This window comes from Pleurodeles waltl, chromosome 1_2, assembly GCF_031143425.1.
Source record: "Pleurodeles waltl isolate 20211129_DDA chromosome 1_2, aPleWal1.hap1.20221129, whole genome shotgun sequence".
Taxonomy (NCBI): domain Eukaryota; kingdom Metazoa; phylum Chordata; class Amphibia; order Caudata; family Salamandridae; genus Pleurodeles; species Pleurodeles waltl.
In genome coordinates, this window is record NC_090437.1 from 861,072,616 (window position 1) to 861,089,200 (window position 16,585).

Sequence of the window (16,585 nt, forward strand, 5' to 3'; positions counted from 1 at the left end):
TCACAGCCATTTGAGAACGCAGGCCCAGCAGTGTCCCGTTTGGGTTCCTGGAGAGGGTACTCCTACCCATCTTAGGCAGGATACCCATATAAAGATTCAAATGAGCTGAAGACACTTCCTTTTGGGGTACATCGCTGTAGACAAATAAAATACATGAGAGTGAGACAACCCACGTTTTATAGAGTTTCTCTGAAAATTCCATGATAATAACTTGTAGGATCTTGTTGAATTTCTCTTCAAACACATTGTCTTGGGAGTGATAAGCGGTGGTGTACAAGTAAGTCACCCCACACTCATCCATTATAGCTTTCAAGTACCCAGGCATGATGTTTGTTCCTCCATCTGAGTTTACCACTTTGGGGAACCCTATCCTAGTAAAGATGCCAAGTAGAGCATTGGCCACCAAAAACACAGTTATCATCCTCAGAGGTAAGGTGTCAGATGACCTAGTGGCTTGGTCCACCACCACCAATATCAATCTGGTCCCCAAGGCTGTTTTATGGTATAAGGGCCTGACCATGTCAATTACTACCATCTCTTAAGGCATTCCCTCCACAACTAGTATAATGAGGGGAGCATTGGGTTGACCTCCTGTTTAGCCACTAGCTTGACAGGTGGTGCAGGTGTGACAGAGCTTCTTAGTCTTCTCAGACATCCGGGGCCAGTAAAAGTGATTGTACAACCCGTCCCAGGTTTTGGTCTACCCCAAATGCCCAGCAAAGAGAATGTCATGGGCTAACCTTAACACCACTAATCTGGTTGCTCCAGGTCTTTTTGTCTTTACCCTCACTGTGCAGAACACCCTCTTTCAAATAGATCCTGTTCCTGGATATCAGCCTGGCACCAAAGGCCTTGAAGGATTGGACATTTTTTCTGTGCTTGGTGGAATTCCTCCCTGGAGGGCCCTCCTGCCCCAAGTTACTCAGATTTCTCAGAGTGTGTTCTTCTTCCCCTTTAATCTCTAGTTCTTCTCCCTAGGGGTCTGTTTTGCTTTCCTTATCTTATGACCGAGCTGACAAAACTTCTCTGGAATGCACTTCTTAGTTTAAAGAAGACATTTATTATTATTACTTCACCACGAGGTTCCTGAGAGACAAGATTAGTCGGTTGGAAGCACACGTTTAAAAGTAGTCACAGCAATGAAAGCAAAATATATCAAAGTAATTCTCAATTGCAATGTACACAGCAAATACATGTGATTATATTATAGCATAACTTCAAAGCAAAGAATAAAAGTAAAAATTAATCACTGCTTTTCATCTTTCTTATGTCTGCAAGTTGATGACTCCTGTTGAACTGCAAGAAAGAGATTTTCCACCCAAACGGGAGGTCAGGCAGTTGACGTCCGCTCCTGACTGACGTCCTGGAAAATTCCCCTTGCTGCTGCCCAGGGACACCGTTTAGAGCAAAAATGCTGGCTTGTTTAGGTAAACCTTCACAGGAATGTGTCGAAAGTTGTCCACCGTTTCGAGACACGCCACTCAAGGTCAGACTGTTTTCTGCACTAAAGGAAAACACCAAAATATGTGCTCTCTTATCACGCTAGGGCTCGGTGAGAAGTCAAAATACGAAAAAAACAGCTTGGTCTATCATGTGGAAAAACACAGCTCATCTGCAATGTCGAACTCCACGTTAAAGCCAATAGGCAGCTAAACTGAATACAAAATGTAATGTCTAATGCTACGTTAAAGCCATTAGGCAGCTAAACTGAATACAGAATGTGATGTGCCACTGATGAACATTGAACAACTAATATGCGCAGTGGTGAAACACAAAGTCATTGGCCAAACACAATTAATGGCATAACATCTCCACCCTATGACCAACAACTTTTGTTTACATTCCTCTTATTGTTATAAACAAATCCGATTTGAATAATAAAAAGCAATCACTGTAAAGCAATGGAAGTGGATTAACATATTGATCCCATAACCTTTCAAATCAGATACACCTACAATGAAAAGACTGAAGCTTGTATACTCTGATTGGGATTGTGTCTCTAAAACAGCAAGTTGGTGTAGCATGAGTTCTACTCATGTAAACGTACACGGTCCACCTGAAAGGTTTGCTGGAATGTAAGTGAAAGTCAGGTTTCCACATGAAAAACAGACAGTTAACTGTCAATGTTGCTTAGTTCCAATGGAAGAATGTAATCAAACAAGTTGACAAACTTTATATTGATCCCCTGTAGAACTTGTACTGAAGGCGATAGTTGCGCAAAATGCATCCATGGGGTTTGTACTTTAATCAATCAGGTTGGAGGTGCAGTCCCTCCCCCGATCTCACACGCAAACACCCGAAGGGAGACCACACAGCACACTCATGGTCAGTGGCGAGTCGTAGTAGGATCTGCAAAAGAAAAAAGTATGACTTTTCTTGCAAATAACATTTGTCATCTGGAATATGTTCCCATTTTTCCTGTCCTGGTTCCATGATCAACAGTACATTGTTGGGATCCTTTGCTATAATTTCTGCAGGTTCTGGAGGGTCACCTGGGGATTCAACCCATACCTTAGCTCTGAGGTTTTTATCTGCTGCACCACAGCTTCCCTTTCCTTGCACTGTCAGAAGGGCTGGGCCAGACTCCTTCCTTACGAAACCTCCATTCACTGCACTTATGCCAAGTTGGGCAATTCTGTCTCCAATCTGTATGAATGAATCTGATTCTCCTCTTGTTATCAGCATAACTTTGATTTCAACTTGGTAATCTGCAGCAATCACTCCCCCTAAAACCTGATGCATTTGCCATGTCTGTCCTGGTAACTTTCCTCTCCCCAACTGATCTTTGACTGTTTGTGGGACAGATCTCTGTTGTGTGTGCTGACAAATAGGACATTGCACAATCACAGTTTTTATCAAATCTAAGGGAATGTGCATCTCTCTAATCTCTGCCCACCTGTAAGTGTATTTTTCTCCCAGATGTCCACATTTCTGGTGCGCCCACTTAGCCATCCCCGCCAAGTCAGAATTCTGGGCTGACCCTTCTGCCTTTAAACTTTCCTCTTTAACATCTGCAAGGGAACTGAACCAGCATTCTGATGAGTCAATGGGACAATTAGTATCTATGACTATGCTCTGTTTTAACATCCACAACTCTTTGCTCCTCACCTCCTTTGAATTAATTAACAAGTTATGTGCAAGCCATATGGAAAACTAAACAGCTAATCCATTGGCAGTGAACCAAGAATCAGTGTAAAAATGACACTTCTCAAGCAGCTCTTGCTTTTAAAGTCTGACACACATTGTACAACTCTGCATGTTGGTTACCTTTTCCTTCTCCTGTGGTAGACAACAACTTTTCAGTAACTGGATTGCATAACACTGCTTTCCATTGTCTGTTAGTACTCCTGCATTTCATTGAATCATTAGTCAAACAAACACGCTTTTTATCCTCAGGGGACAAGAATTCAAATGTTCCACTCAATTTCACTGGGGACTCTTTTACCTGTGATACCTTCTGCACTCTCTGCTCATCCTGTAAAGGCATTTGTGACACTTGCTCATGTAGGGCTGCAGTGACTTGAGCCCTATTTTGTATGTACCAGATCCAGTGTATGATACTAACCTCCTGTGTCTGTCCTATACTGTGAGATTTAGGTGAACTCATCACCCACTGCATGATTGATATTTCAGATTTCAGAATTACATTATCATTTAATTTCATTTGCTCAGTATTCAGTAGAGCCAAATAACAAGTCAAAAGCTGTTTTTGAAAAGGAGTACAGCGCTCCACAAAGTAAGATAGTTTTCTAATCCAACGCTCCAGGGGCACCCTTGTCCTTCCCTGATTCTGATTTACATGTAAATCAGTGTTTCCCTCTTGCATTGCGCACAAATCTAAAGTATGTTGAATTATTTCATTTGCCAAATCAAAAGCATGCAGCTGCTTCTCACTCCCTTCAAACTCATGTTTTTTCCTAGTTACTTTGTACCAAGGTGTTAAGATTTTATTCAGATGAGGGCGATACTGTTTCCAAAAATCAAACAAGCTCATAAAACTGTGTCTCTTGCTTAGTACAAATAGTAAGAAACTCTAAAATCTTTTGGTTTACCCGTGACAACATCTGTCTATTTTCTGGATTCCACTGAATTCACAGAAACTGCACATTTTGCGACAGTACCTCTGCTTTGTCTGAATTCATTTTACACATGGTACTTTGCAAAAACGGTCTGAATATAACATTCTCAACTTCGTGCTCAGTGTAATCTTTTAAGGAATGCACTTGAACTACTGCCAAAAACCGTGGGCTGCTCTGCGCACGGAGATCTACGCTCTGCTCAAGAGGCCCACACTGGCCCCCACCTTTTTTAACCTCCTCATTACTGGAACGGGAAAAGCCAGATTCTCCTGCAACAGCTTTATAGATCTCAGTTTTATCTTGCAACAATTTGTTCTGGCTAATTTGCGCACGTAAATTCTTATTTTCATGTTCTAACTGCCTACATCTCTCATGCATTTTTCTGTAAGCAGACAAAAGTATCCAAACCTTTCTGTCAGGAACAAAAGGGACATCATTTCTTTCAAAAAGCAAATTTTCTAAATATGAAAACACTTTTGCTTTATCCAAACACTCATCCCAAGACTCACAAAGTCCTGATAAACAAGAAAACATGTTTCTCACAGCATCATAAGGAAATTTAACTTTACATGCATTTTCAAACATGGTCTGCTGTGCTTCTTTAATTCTCTAAATAACAAAAACAATTACACTTCTAAATTGTGCATCTCCAATCTCTAATTCGACTCCCAGACTGATGACGCACGCCAACATGTTTTGCTTTCCTTATCTTATGACCGAGCTGACAAAACTTCTCTGGAAAGCACTTCTTAGTTTAAAAAAGACATTTATTGTTATTACTTCACCACGAGGTTCCTGAGAGACGAGATTAGTAGGTTGGAAGCACACGTTTAAAAGTAGTCACAGCAATGAAAGCAAAATATATCAAAGTACTTCTCAATTGCAATGTACACAGCAAGTACATGTGGTTATATTATAGCATAACTTCAAAGGAAAGAATAAAAGTAAAAATTCATCACTGTAGGGCACTGCTCTTCATCTTTCTTATGCCTGCAAGTTGATGACTCCTGTTCAACTGCAGGAAAAAGATTTTCCACCCAAACGGGAGGTCAGGCAGTTGACGTCCCCTCCTGACTGAAGTCCTGGAAAGTTCCCCTTGCTGCTGCCCAGGGACACCGTTTAGAGCAAAAATGCTGGCTTGTTTAGGTAAACCTTGACAGGAATGTGTCAAAAGTTGGCCACCGTTTCGAGACACGCCCCTCAAGGTCAGACTGTTTTCTACAATAAAGAAAAACACCAAAATATGCGCTCTCTTATCACGCTGGGGCGTTGAGGGTTCAAAATACGAAAAACACAGCTTGGTCTATCATGTGGAAAAACACAGCTCATATTCAATGTCTCAACTGCAATGTCGAACTCCACGTTAAAGCCAATAGGCAGCTAAACTGAATACAAAATATAGGCCCGTATTTATACTTTTTGACGCTAAACTGCGCTAACGCAGTTTAGCATCAAAAAGTTTAGCCCCGGCTAACGCCATTCTGAAGTGCCATGCGGGCGCCGTATTTATTGAATGGCGTTAGCCGGCGCTAGCAGACCGGCGCTGCCTGGTGTGCGTGGAAAAAAACCACGTACACCAGGCAGCGCCGGCGTTGGGGAAAATGGCGTTAGGGCGTCTTAAAATGGTGCAAGTCAGGTTGACGCCAAAAAATCGCCTCCACCCGATTTGCGCCATTTTTAACGACGCCCAGACGCCATTTACATGACTCCTGTCTTAGTAAAGACAGGAGTCATGCCCCCTTGCCCAATGGCCATGCCCAGGGGACTTATGTCCCCTGGGCATGGTCATTGGGCATTGAGGCATGTAGGGGGGCACAAATCAGGCCCCCCTATGCCAATTTTTTTTTTTTTTTTTAAATAAACAATTATACTTACCTGAACTTACCTGAATGTCCCTGGGATGGGTACCTCCATCCTTGGGTGTCCTCCTGGGGTGGGCAAGGGTGCCAGGGGGGGTCCCTGGGGGCATGGGAGGGCAGCTGTGGGCTCATTTTGAGCCCACAGGTCCCTTAACGCCTGCCCTGACCCAGGCGTTAAAATCCGGCGCAAATGCGGGGTTTTCTGCCCCGCCCACTCCCGGGCGTGATTTTTGCCCGGGAGTATAAATACGACGCATTTGCGTCGCAGTCATTTTTTTAGATGGGAACGCCTACCTTGCATCTCATTAACGCAAGGAAGGCGTTCACGCAAAAAAATGACGCTCTTTCCTCATACTTTGGTGCTAGACGCGTCTAACGCCAAAGTATAAATATGGCGTTAGTTTTGCGCCGAATTTGCGTCGAAAAAAACAACGCAAATTCGGCGCAAACGGAGTATAAATATGCCCCATAATGTCTAATGCCACGTTAAAGCCAGTAGGCAGCTAAACTGAAAACAAAATGTAATGTCTAATGTCATGTTAAAGCCAATAGGCAGCTAAACTGAATACAACATGTAATGTGCTACTGGTGAACATCGAACAACTAATATGCGCAGTGGTGAAACACAAAGTCATTGGTCAAACACAATTAATGGCATAACAGGGTCAAGTTCATTTGGGACATGGGCTGATTTGAGGCTGGTTTCCCACACTTCTTGTCCTCCTTAGTTGTGGGAACCTGGGCCATTGTTCCAGGCTCCATTGACTTCCCTGATGGACTGTCTGGGCGTATGTGGCCACACGTATATCCATTCAGGCAAACTCAACATTTCAGCATGGGTCCACCTTTCCACTTCTGCCCAAGCAGAGGATTCAAGGTTGTTTCCCAAGAGACCTTCCACTGAAGTGGCAGGGCTCACTGATATCTTCTTTTGGACAGTAACCCCTCCCCACTCAAAGGTGACCATTGATATGGAATGATATTTCACCTCATTGTCCAAGTTGTTGTCTAGAATAATTTATTCTAAGTAAATCAGCGGATTCACCACTGTGGTGATGCTGGCTACTGTATCCCTCAGGGTCTCTACCTTCATCTTGTTGATGATGGCCCATTGTTTGTACTTCACCATGCTGGGAAGTAAGACTGCCAGGGCATCTATGCCACAACTTCCACCCTTCTCACAGAAAATAAGGTGGCTTCAGTCCTCCCACTGGTTTCCCCTGGGCAAACTTCCACAACTACTCAAGATGGGCTTCTTCATAATAAGATGATGTAGACCATCATAAATATGGACTTTTCTGCCTTTTACCGATTCATCCAGTGCTTTTATTGACCTGACTTCAAAGTCAACTGAGGATTGTTGTGCGTCTTTGTGTGTGACCTGTATCTTTTTCCAGTACTCCTCAGGTGCAAGACCAAATTTCTGCATTAGGGCAACCTCCATGTTAGTGCAGGAGTTGGCTACCCCCGCCCCTCCTTCTTGTTAGTACTAACTCCCACAGTAAAGCTCCCCAGTGCTGTTGACTCACCCTGCACAAGCTCAGTGCTCTTTCATAGTAGGCAAGCTATTTTTCAATGTTGTTCCTGACACTACATTGCTAGGCGCAATACTCTAGTGCAAGTGAGGGATATGTTGCCCCTCTGTAGACCTCTCACCATCCCTGCCACCATCTTCTTTGCTCCTCAAGAGTCCTAAGCTGGCTTTATTCTCTTCTACAGCCTGTCCCCTTTCTTCCATTGCAGGTTTCTGCTCCTCCACTGCTCTGACTACCAGTATGACCTGCAGCTCCCTTTCTGGTTGTTTCTCACTGAGCTCCAACTGCTAGATGGCCAGTTAGGATTACCTGAAGCATGCATTTCCGGCTCTGGAAGGTGCACCAGAAAATCCATCTTGTTCCCCTGCCATTTCATCTTCTGGGTTTGCTTTCATTACGTAACTAACCGAACAGCCCAATCCTTGTATTTAAAGCTTCCTAAAACTGACCCAGAGAAACACTCTAGTTGTTAAAAGGACTCTCACCCACCAGAGGACCTGGTGGCATGTTACATCTTTAAGTACTCATCTAGGTGTTCTTTGTAACTTGGCAGGCACTACCTTGAACCTCAAAAAGGCACTTTACAGGGGACAGGATCCAAGAGTTAATATGCCCAATGGGTACCTGTTAGTTGCCCTTTATTAGGACATCCCCTGGCAGAGTTGAAAACAAATGTGACACTTGTGGAATTAACTTATTACATCATCATCTAGGGTTCTACACATTTCAAGCACTTTCATTTCCAATGTGGGCCATTGACTTACCTCAGGGCCAATCTCAGAACCCTGTTACTCGAACTGTTCATGAATAGCTAGTTATAGTATTCGCTCGTGTATTTTGCACTTTCATACTGATGCCATACGTACAACCCAGTCTTAGTCTTTCTCTTTTATGACTGTTGTACTTTGATTGCCAACTTGGGCATTGGAGTCGGGCAGACCTTACTGTCATGCATTCTTCAAAGGAACCACCCCAATTGTACCTATTCTTCAGCTCCAGCTCCTGTATATGCAGCAGAGCTGAGATGGTTATCCTGTCAGAGCAAAAGAAACACCCTAAGGCCTTTGTATTACTCTGGAGAACAGTTTTCATACCTCATCAACAGGACTGTTCAGCTCCCAGGTGACAGAGCTCATGCAAATGGCCCTTTTGAGGCTTTAGGCAGAAAAAGGTAACTTTCTAATAGTGGCTTTTCCTGAATAGAAATTACATATTTGAGTTTACTATTATATTGGATTTGAAATAACTATAAAAGGGAGTCTTTGAATAAGTGAAATTAGCACTAACAAATGTATTAATCCAATTCAGTAATTTCTTATGGAACAGTCAGCCTTGCTACAGTGTAACTAGCTTTTGGGTCTTTTTCAACCTAAGAACACATATCACAGTAAACTCCAACATGTCCTTCTTTTAAATACCTTGCTCCCTGCCTTGAGGCTTATTAGGCCAACCTATGAGTGACATTAATTGTTAACATGGAGGCTTTGACCTGTCAAATGGTTTATTTTGATAGGTAAAATAGTAGTTTTAAAACTCCCAGAGTTAGGCTGCAATGGTAGGTCTGCAGTGATGATTGCAGTGCCACTGTAATGGATGGTACAATGGTTGCTGCAGCTGATATTTCTCCATAGACTTCAATGCAACATTTTATTGCCAGTTCTACTGTGGTGTAATTTTGCTCGTACAATCTATACCTTTGCGTATACTGATACAGTACTGTTCATTTTGCTGTCTAAAATAAGATACAAATAAGCCATTTTTATAAATTGGTGTTGGATTTCTGTTGAGTCGTCTTTATTACTTATCATCGATGTTGGTGTTCTGAAATTCTTAACACATGTTTCTCTAAGTAAAGCCTGACTGCTTTTTGCAACACAACCAGGACTGAGCTAAGGATTTACTAGTGTGAATCCAAGGACCATCGCTGGGGTCTTGTGAGAGCATTACATGGTGAGAACTAAACCCCACACCACATAATACTACACTTTCCTACAGTGCGACTTTTAGTCATTAAATCCGCAGATGCATTATCCCAGGATGGTTCATTCTGATGGCACAATACATTTAAAAGTAACTATTTATGGAGCAACATGGGGCCAGACAACAAACTTCTATCTTCTAATACTTTACTATATGTGTTGCAGCCAATACAAGAAATCTGTGAAAAATACTACTTTTTGTGTGGTCACATCCATTTAGTTTTTCTGATTATTATTTTTTTGCTGGTATTTAGTCTCTGGACAGTGAGTCACTCCTGTCCAGTTCCCAGTGTAAGTCTGAACCCCCCCCAAAAAAACATTTTGTCATTGGCTTTATTTAACTCCTTTATCCGACCATAGTCTGTGTTGTGAAAACTGCACCCATGGCATGGAGAGTTGAGTGTCACCTAGAGCACTTTCTGTGCCACCTTAGTGTGACAACAAAAGCATGCCTTCAGGCCTACCATTGTAGCCTTTCCACTGCAGTTTAAACCTGCAGTTCACTGACAAAATAAAGCTTTTTGACAGTTAGAAGCATCCTTTTTACATATCATCGTCAGCACGATGTAGGCCTTACACCACCCAAAGTAGGGTACATGGCATTTAAAAGTGAGACATGTGAAGAAAATTATTTTAACTGGGAGAAATTGGGTTGTTGATTGAGAGGGGTGTGAGCTGTTCTCAAGCAACAGCCACAGTCCTTGTCAGGGCAGTAAATGAACCTGTGCTAAACCTTCTGGTAGCTTGGCACAAAATCAGTCGGGATTAACTGACAGGCAATGTGTAAAGCACAGAAACCGCAATAAAGTGAAAGCACAACACCCGAAAATTCCCACATCAATTTAGAAAAATAGAGAAATGTGTGTGTGTTCCATCCATCTGTGAGGTGGGACACACTACTTTTCTTCCTCTGTAGTCAAATTTCTTTCTCTACAATTAGGGGCATATTTATACTCCGTTTGCGCCGAATTAGCGTCGTTTTTTTCGACGCAAATTCGGCGCAAAACTAACGCCATATTTATACTTTGGCGCTAGACGCGTCTAGCGCCAAAGTATGAGTAAAGAGCGTCATTTTTTTGCGTGAACGCCTTCCTTGCGTTAATGAGATGCAAGGTAGGCGTTCCCGTCCAAAAAAATGACTGCGACGCAAATGCGTCGTATTTATACTCCCGGGCAAAAATCACGCCCGGGAGTTGGCGGGGCAGAAAACCCCACATTTGCGCCACTTTTTAACGCCTGGGTCAGGGCAGGCGTTAAGGGACCTGTGGGCTCAAAATGAGCCCACAGCTGCCCTCCCATGCCCCCAGGGACCCCCCCTGCCACCCTTGCCCACCCCAGGAGGACAACCAAGGATGGAGGGACCCATCCCAGGGACATTCAGGTAAGTTCAGGTAAGTATACATTTTTTATTTTATTTTTATTTTTTTTTGGCATGGGGGGCCTGATTTTTGCCCCCCTACATGCCACAATGCCCAATGACCATGCCCAGGGGACAGAAGTCCCCTGGGCATGGCCATTGGGCAAGGGGGCATGACTCCTGTCTTTACTAAGACAGGAGTCATGTAAATGGCGTCTGGGCATCGTTTAAAATGGCGCAAATCGGGTTAAGATGTTTTTTTTTGCGTCAACCTGACTTGCGCCATTTTTAAGACGCCCTAACGCCATTTTTCCTTACGCCGGCGCTGCCTGGTGTACGTGGTTTTTTTCCACGCACACCAGGCAGCGGCGGTCTGCTTGCGCCGGCTAACTCCAATCAATTAATACGCCGCCCGCATGGCGCTTCCGAATGGCGTTTATTGAGTGACATTTCAATGAGTCTGAGTGACACTTTCTCCCAAGCAAAGTCAAGCAATGAAGACGAGACAACCATAGAAATATCGTAACATATTGAGAATCCTATACCTCCGGTTGTACACCAATGCCACCTTGTGGCCTTTGATAAACACTACTTGGAGCTTACCTAGCAAAGTGAGAAATTGGAACAAGGAGGTTTTACCGCACTTCAGGGCACGGTTCTTTTGCATGACAATCTCAGACATTGTAATAATGGGGGAAAATGACCGGATATGCGTTATTCTAATGCGAAGTGGGAGACACTTGGCAGAGCTGTTCACAGGGCGGACTCTCTGGTCAGCTCTGCTATATTACACCAATCTTTGACAATGATGACCTTCACGGCTGGCTGCAGACCAGCGGTTGATATAACAGTTGTCGGTACGTTCAGCAAGCAGCGGGCATTCCAACCACAAAAGAAATTGAAAAAGCAGAAACAGTCAATTAATATGAGGTGGTGGACTAAACGGTTTCTCAGACTACTAATGTCTTTGGAAGGCTGCAAACTGGCAGAGGTGAAAAAAGACAGCTTTATTTAAAACATTATTAAAAATGGTAAGACTATTTACCGAGTAGCATGCTTCGCCTATTATTGTTGGTTGCTTCAAAGCCAATAGAGAATTAGTGTACAAAACAAGCACTGTTATTTCATAAACCAGTCTCAGTTGTGTTTAAATGAGAGGAAGTAAACATTGTTTAGTGACCAGAATGAAATTATGCAATGGTACCTTTTAATTTAGTTAGCTTTTTAACATTTAATGTACAACGTTTTGTACACCTAGTTGAAACACGATTAAATATTGTGTCATGGATGAGTTGCCTCAGCACTGCATTCCACTAAGCTGTGTCTCTGCATTTCTTTCCTAAACCTGGAGACCTGCTTTAAATTATGAAGGATGTACTTATGACAGAATGTACTTTTACTAGTTAAATGTAAATACATAAATCTATTCTAATTGCCTGGGGACGGTGGAAAGTGTGTTGAAGATTGGCAGATACAGGTCTACAAGATGTCTTTTAATCAGTCCGATGGAAGAGGTCACTTGTGGGCAAAATACGTTGCTGATCATTAAATTAATGCATAATTAGATGGGGGGGAAAAAACATTTGCCTGCCTCCTGCCCCCATTTAGCATATATGTTTTACAATGTGAATTACTTGATTTATTCATATAGATAATCCCTTGACTGCATAGACTGTACATTTATTACGAACTCAACTACAAATGGCATTGTTTGAAAGTAATTACTAATACGATTTGCTATATATCATTGTGATTTCCATTATTAAGATCTCTGCATCAAGTGATTAGTTGAGGGAGCTCTTCATAGGGAGTATGTTTAATTACTTCAGATGTTATGTTACGACTTGTGAACGTTGTTTTATTAGCGTTTTAGCGTCTTAGCGTTTTATTTAAATAGACCCCCATGCTGGATCTTCAGGATATGTCCCGAAAACACAGAACCAGTTTAGACGGCGAGCTGTGACAGAATAGAGAAGGTAACACCGTTTAACATACTGTTTCTGGTGTATTGGCAAGAAAGTGGAAGGTTTATTTAACACTCGATACTCCTGTTCCTGTTTTGCTTGATAATTAGAGTATTTATTAGTGAAACTTAGTGATGAACATCAGTGCACAGCTTAAGTGCGGGTTAGTGCACTGGTCAACAAATATGGGAAATCCTTGACGAGGTTAAATGTAAATACCAAGACGAATTAGGGTTCGCCCCAAGTTGGAGAGATTCGGTGTGTTTCAAACGACCGGACTGATGAGCGTTTAAAATGCACTCGATATGGGCACTTGGTGATTGGCCATCAAATATAGTTTCGGGGCAAAAAATGCAATGTAAAGCAGGTTTGGCAAGTAAGATTAGAAAAATAGATATGTATTCGGTAAGGGTAGAGGGGCTGTGATTTAATTTCCAAAGTACTTTATGGAAATAGTGATACATGGTCTCATTTGAAATATATCAGTCGTACTGTGTATCAAAGTTGGGGATACAAAGCAGTTGACTCCTTTTTGATATAACATTCACATTGCACAGAATAAATCTGTTCCCGCGCAAAATGACCATTCAGTAAGATTTTCAGAATCCTTAACCATTAGAAATGAATAGGACTGGACTGTGTTGTTGAATCCTACTGACAGTACTGTGAAAGTCCAAACAGAGCTAACAGACATTTATCCTTACATTAGCAGAACTCCTACTTTGTTATTGTAACCTCGATCATTAAAAGGGAAAGAGGGTTCAGTCACAAATGCATTAGGGATTTTGTTAATGGCATGGGGAAACATTTAGCGATCCACTGCAAGCCTGTACCACGATCTACAACACTATTGCGTTCTTCCCCTCAAGGCTAATAGTCCGCACTCGCAAAGCGGATTCTGTTTCCCAAAATGAAAAAGCATGATTTGTGACTGCAAATGAGAATACTAATTATTTATATATGGGATACTGACATGAAAGCTGAAAGGGAATTTCTTTCACACACCCTACTCCTCATGTGCAAAGTGGAAATTCTAAGCAAGAATGAAATGAATGACTTTAATTGTGCATTTAGTACGTTATGGTAAACAGTTCTCAATGAGGCGGAGAAGACTGGAGGGACATTTTTCACAAGGAATATCTTGGAAAGATTGGGTCAGTGATGTATTGTGAAGATCCCAGGACCAACAAAGTTAGTAAAACATCACGTTTTAAATAAAACTTTATTGAAGGCTTTGGGGTAATCGGCCAAGAAACTTTGGGACGTGTTGCGCATTGTAAAAGCAAATGTGGTCAGTGATGTTGGTCATTTTCGGAATAATGTGAACAACTCTGAATAGGGGTACTAAAAGGGTTACCAAATAATAATCCCAAACGACACATTCTTAAGCATGCTTGCCTTGTACCGTTTAGAAAACTTAAACTGAGTTCAAGCCTGTATTAGGTAGGGGTTTTCGGTAGTCCTCAAGAAACGTGTGGGAAATTGTGCAAATGGTGTATATTGTAGTACATTGGTTCAATATACTACAATGGCCACACCTGTTGATGTACCCGGATACCCTAATGTGTGATTAGTGTCCTCTATAAATTAAATCGACATAACATGACAATAACATAGGTGAATGTAAAACTCAAAAATTCCCCCTGAATGGGAATGTGGGGTCTCTCCACTATGAACCTCTTAGGACTACTGAAGCAATTTAGTATCTATTGGTATTAATCAAAAACAAACCTACCTAAGGAGCAACAGAGAGATGTACATTATATTGGGGGTTGAAAGGCAATCAAGATCATGTACATAAAAAAGGATGACAGAATGACATTGCATTGCATTCATTTCCATTGCAGTTTTTAAGCACTGGGAGAGTAAGCAATTAGCCCCTAATTGCAGAATGTTAACAGCCAAGGCCTGGGTTCGTGCCTGTATCCCCAGGTTGCGAAGTCGGCAGCTTTAGACACACGGCCATATTTCCTCATTAATTATATCTCATACATTTTAAACATATAATCAATACATCCCAGTGCCCCATCAATCTCTTTCCAAGACCAATTTAGCTTTAGTGACTCAAAACATGGGAAAACTGTCATGTGCCCCTTGACAGCTGTACGCAGGTGAATGAGTAGTACATACAGTTAAATTAAAAGATGATTATTTTCTTATTGTTTAGAATATTTGTTATATGGCTTTGAATACAGTTCTATATGCTGTTACCAGGTCCTTCCATCAGTGGCATAACGGAACTGGGGCCCCTCTTCCCCTTCAAAGAGCACTCACTCAGGCCAGGAGCTGTGATGACAGGGCCCCCTGGAGCTTGACCACCCCCCTTTCACCACACCGTGGGGGCAGCAGGGTGCTTTGTTACATCCCTGCCTTCTACATTGTATTTTAGAATGGTCAGTAACGGAGGTAGCAGCAAAACTAACTTGCTTCTCTCAAGATGTATTGGTTATGCAGATAGCTCACTTAATTTTGATCCTCAGCTTGTATGTCATGGAAGAGAAACATGTTTCACAGCCCGCTATATGGATTAAAGCAGAAGATTGTTATGGTGTGGAAAGAGACCTAGAAGATGCACATGACAAACCCATATCATTTTTAGTTCAGGTTTAGGAGACATCACTTTTCTAAAGGATATTTTTTTATATGCTGATAGCAGATTATCAAGAAGAAATGATTGTTGGAGGGCTTACAGGAAAAGACTGTACTCTGTTGGTGGAAATGCAGAAACATAATTTGCCTCAGCAATTCGAAAAATATAGATTAATGTGAGGAACTCAAGCGCTCACTTGTGAGCAGAGAAGGGTCCACTGACGTTTATTCTAAACCTGTTATAAGTCACTACTGTATCTCACGCCGGTAGGGAAGAAGTCCACAAACTATTTGCTCACAGTCTAGAAGTTCCCCATATTAGCTCTCATATCATGTATGCCTTTTGTCGCTTATCCACTGTTATTTCTCTGCATAACAAATTGTTTTGGCAGCATTAGTAAATACATTGTCCTGAATACATTCCTAAACCACTTCAGTACAGAGTACAAACATTTCCACATATCCAGAAGAGACAGGTTTTGGACTAATATTGACTTATCATTCCAACATCTATATGATGAAACCTTCCATTTGCAATTGTCACTTTAAGTATCACTTTTCTCAACATCATTGCTTTCTCATCTGGACATAACTATGGACACTTAAATGTCACCAATGTGGAGATGATGTTGTATGTTTGAATCAATACAGTGTGGTATGAAAATTCATGTTGGTTGACACAGACTGGCTTCCATGCACATCTAGGAAGAATGGAGGCTTAATGACAATCGGCTATTGTCTACACGAAACTAACTGAATTTTGCTATTGTAACATTTCAGAAGAGGAATGATGCCATTGTACTCATTTCCAGTCCTTTTGATGCAGATGTTTATGATCATATTTTCATTGTACCAACATACCAATGTAAAGTCTGAAACATGAGCTGCCATGTCATCAGAAATAGGGCCTATATTACCTACTCACTTTGGTGATAGAGCATCACACCTGACCCTGTCGTCAAATGGGGCATTTTTGGTACAAATGTCCATCATAACATGGAGCAAATGCAGTTGCTCCTTTTTTCACATTCAGCCATGTGTCTGTTCAAGACAGTACTTGGCTTGTGATGAGGAATCTAGTGAAAACCTTTAGCAAAAACAGTTCACCAGACACTGCACCAGACACTGTCTGAAAAACTTAGACCTCCAGACATCCTCACCTGCATTGGATGTGTGTCAACCGTCATGTTGATTCCAAACAACATTGCTATAAATTAAAAAGG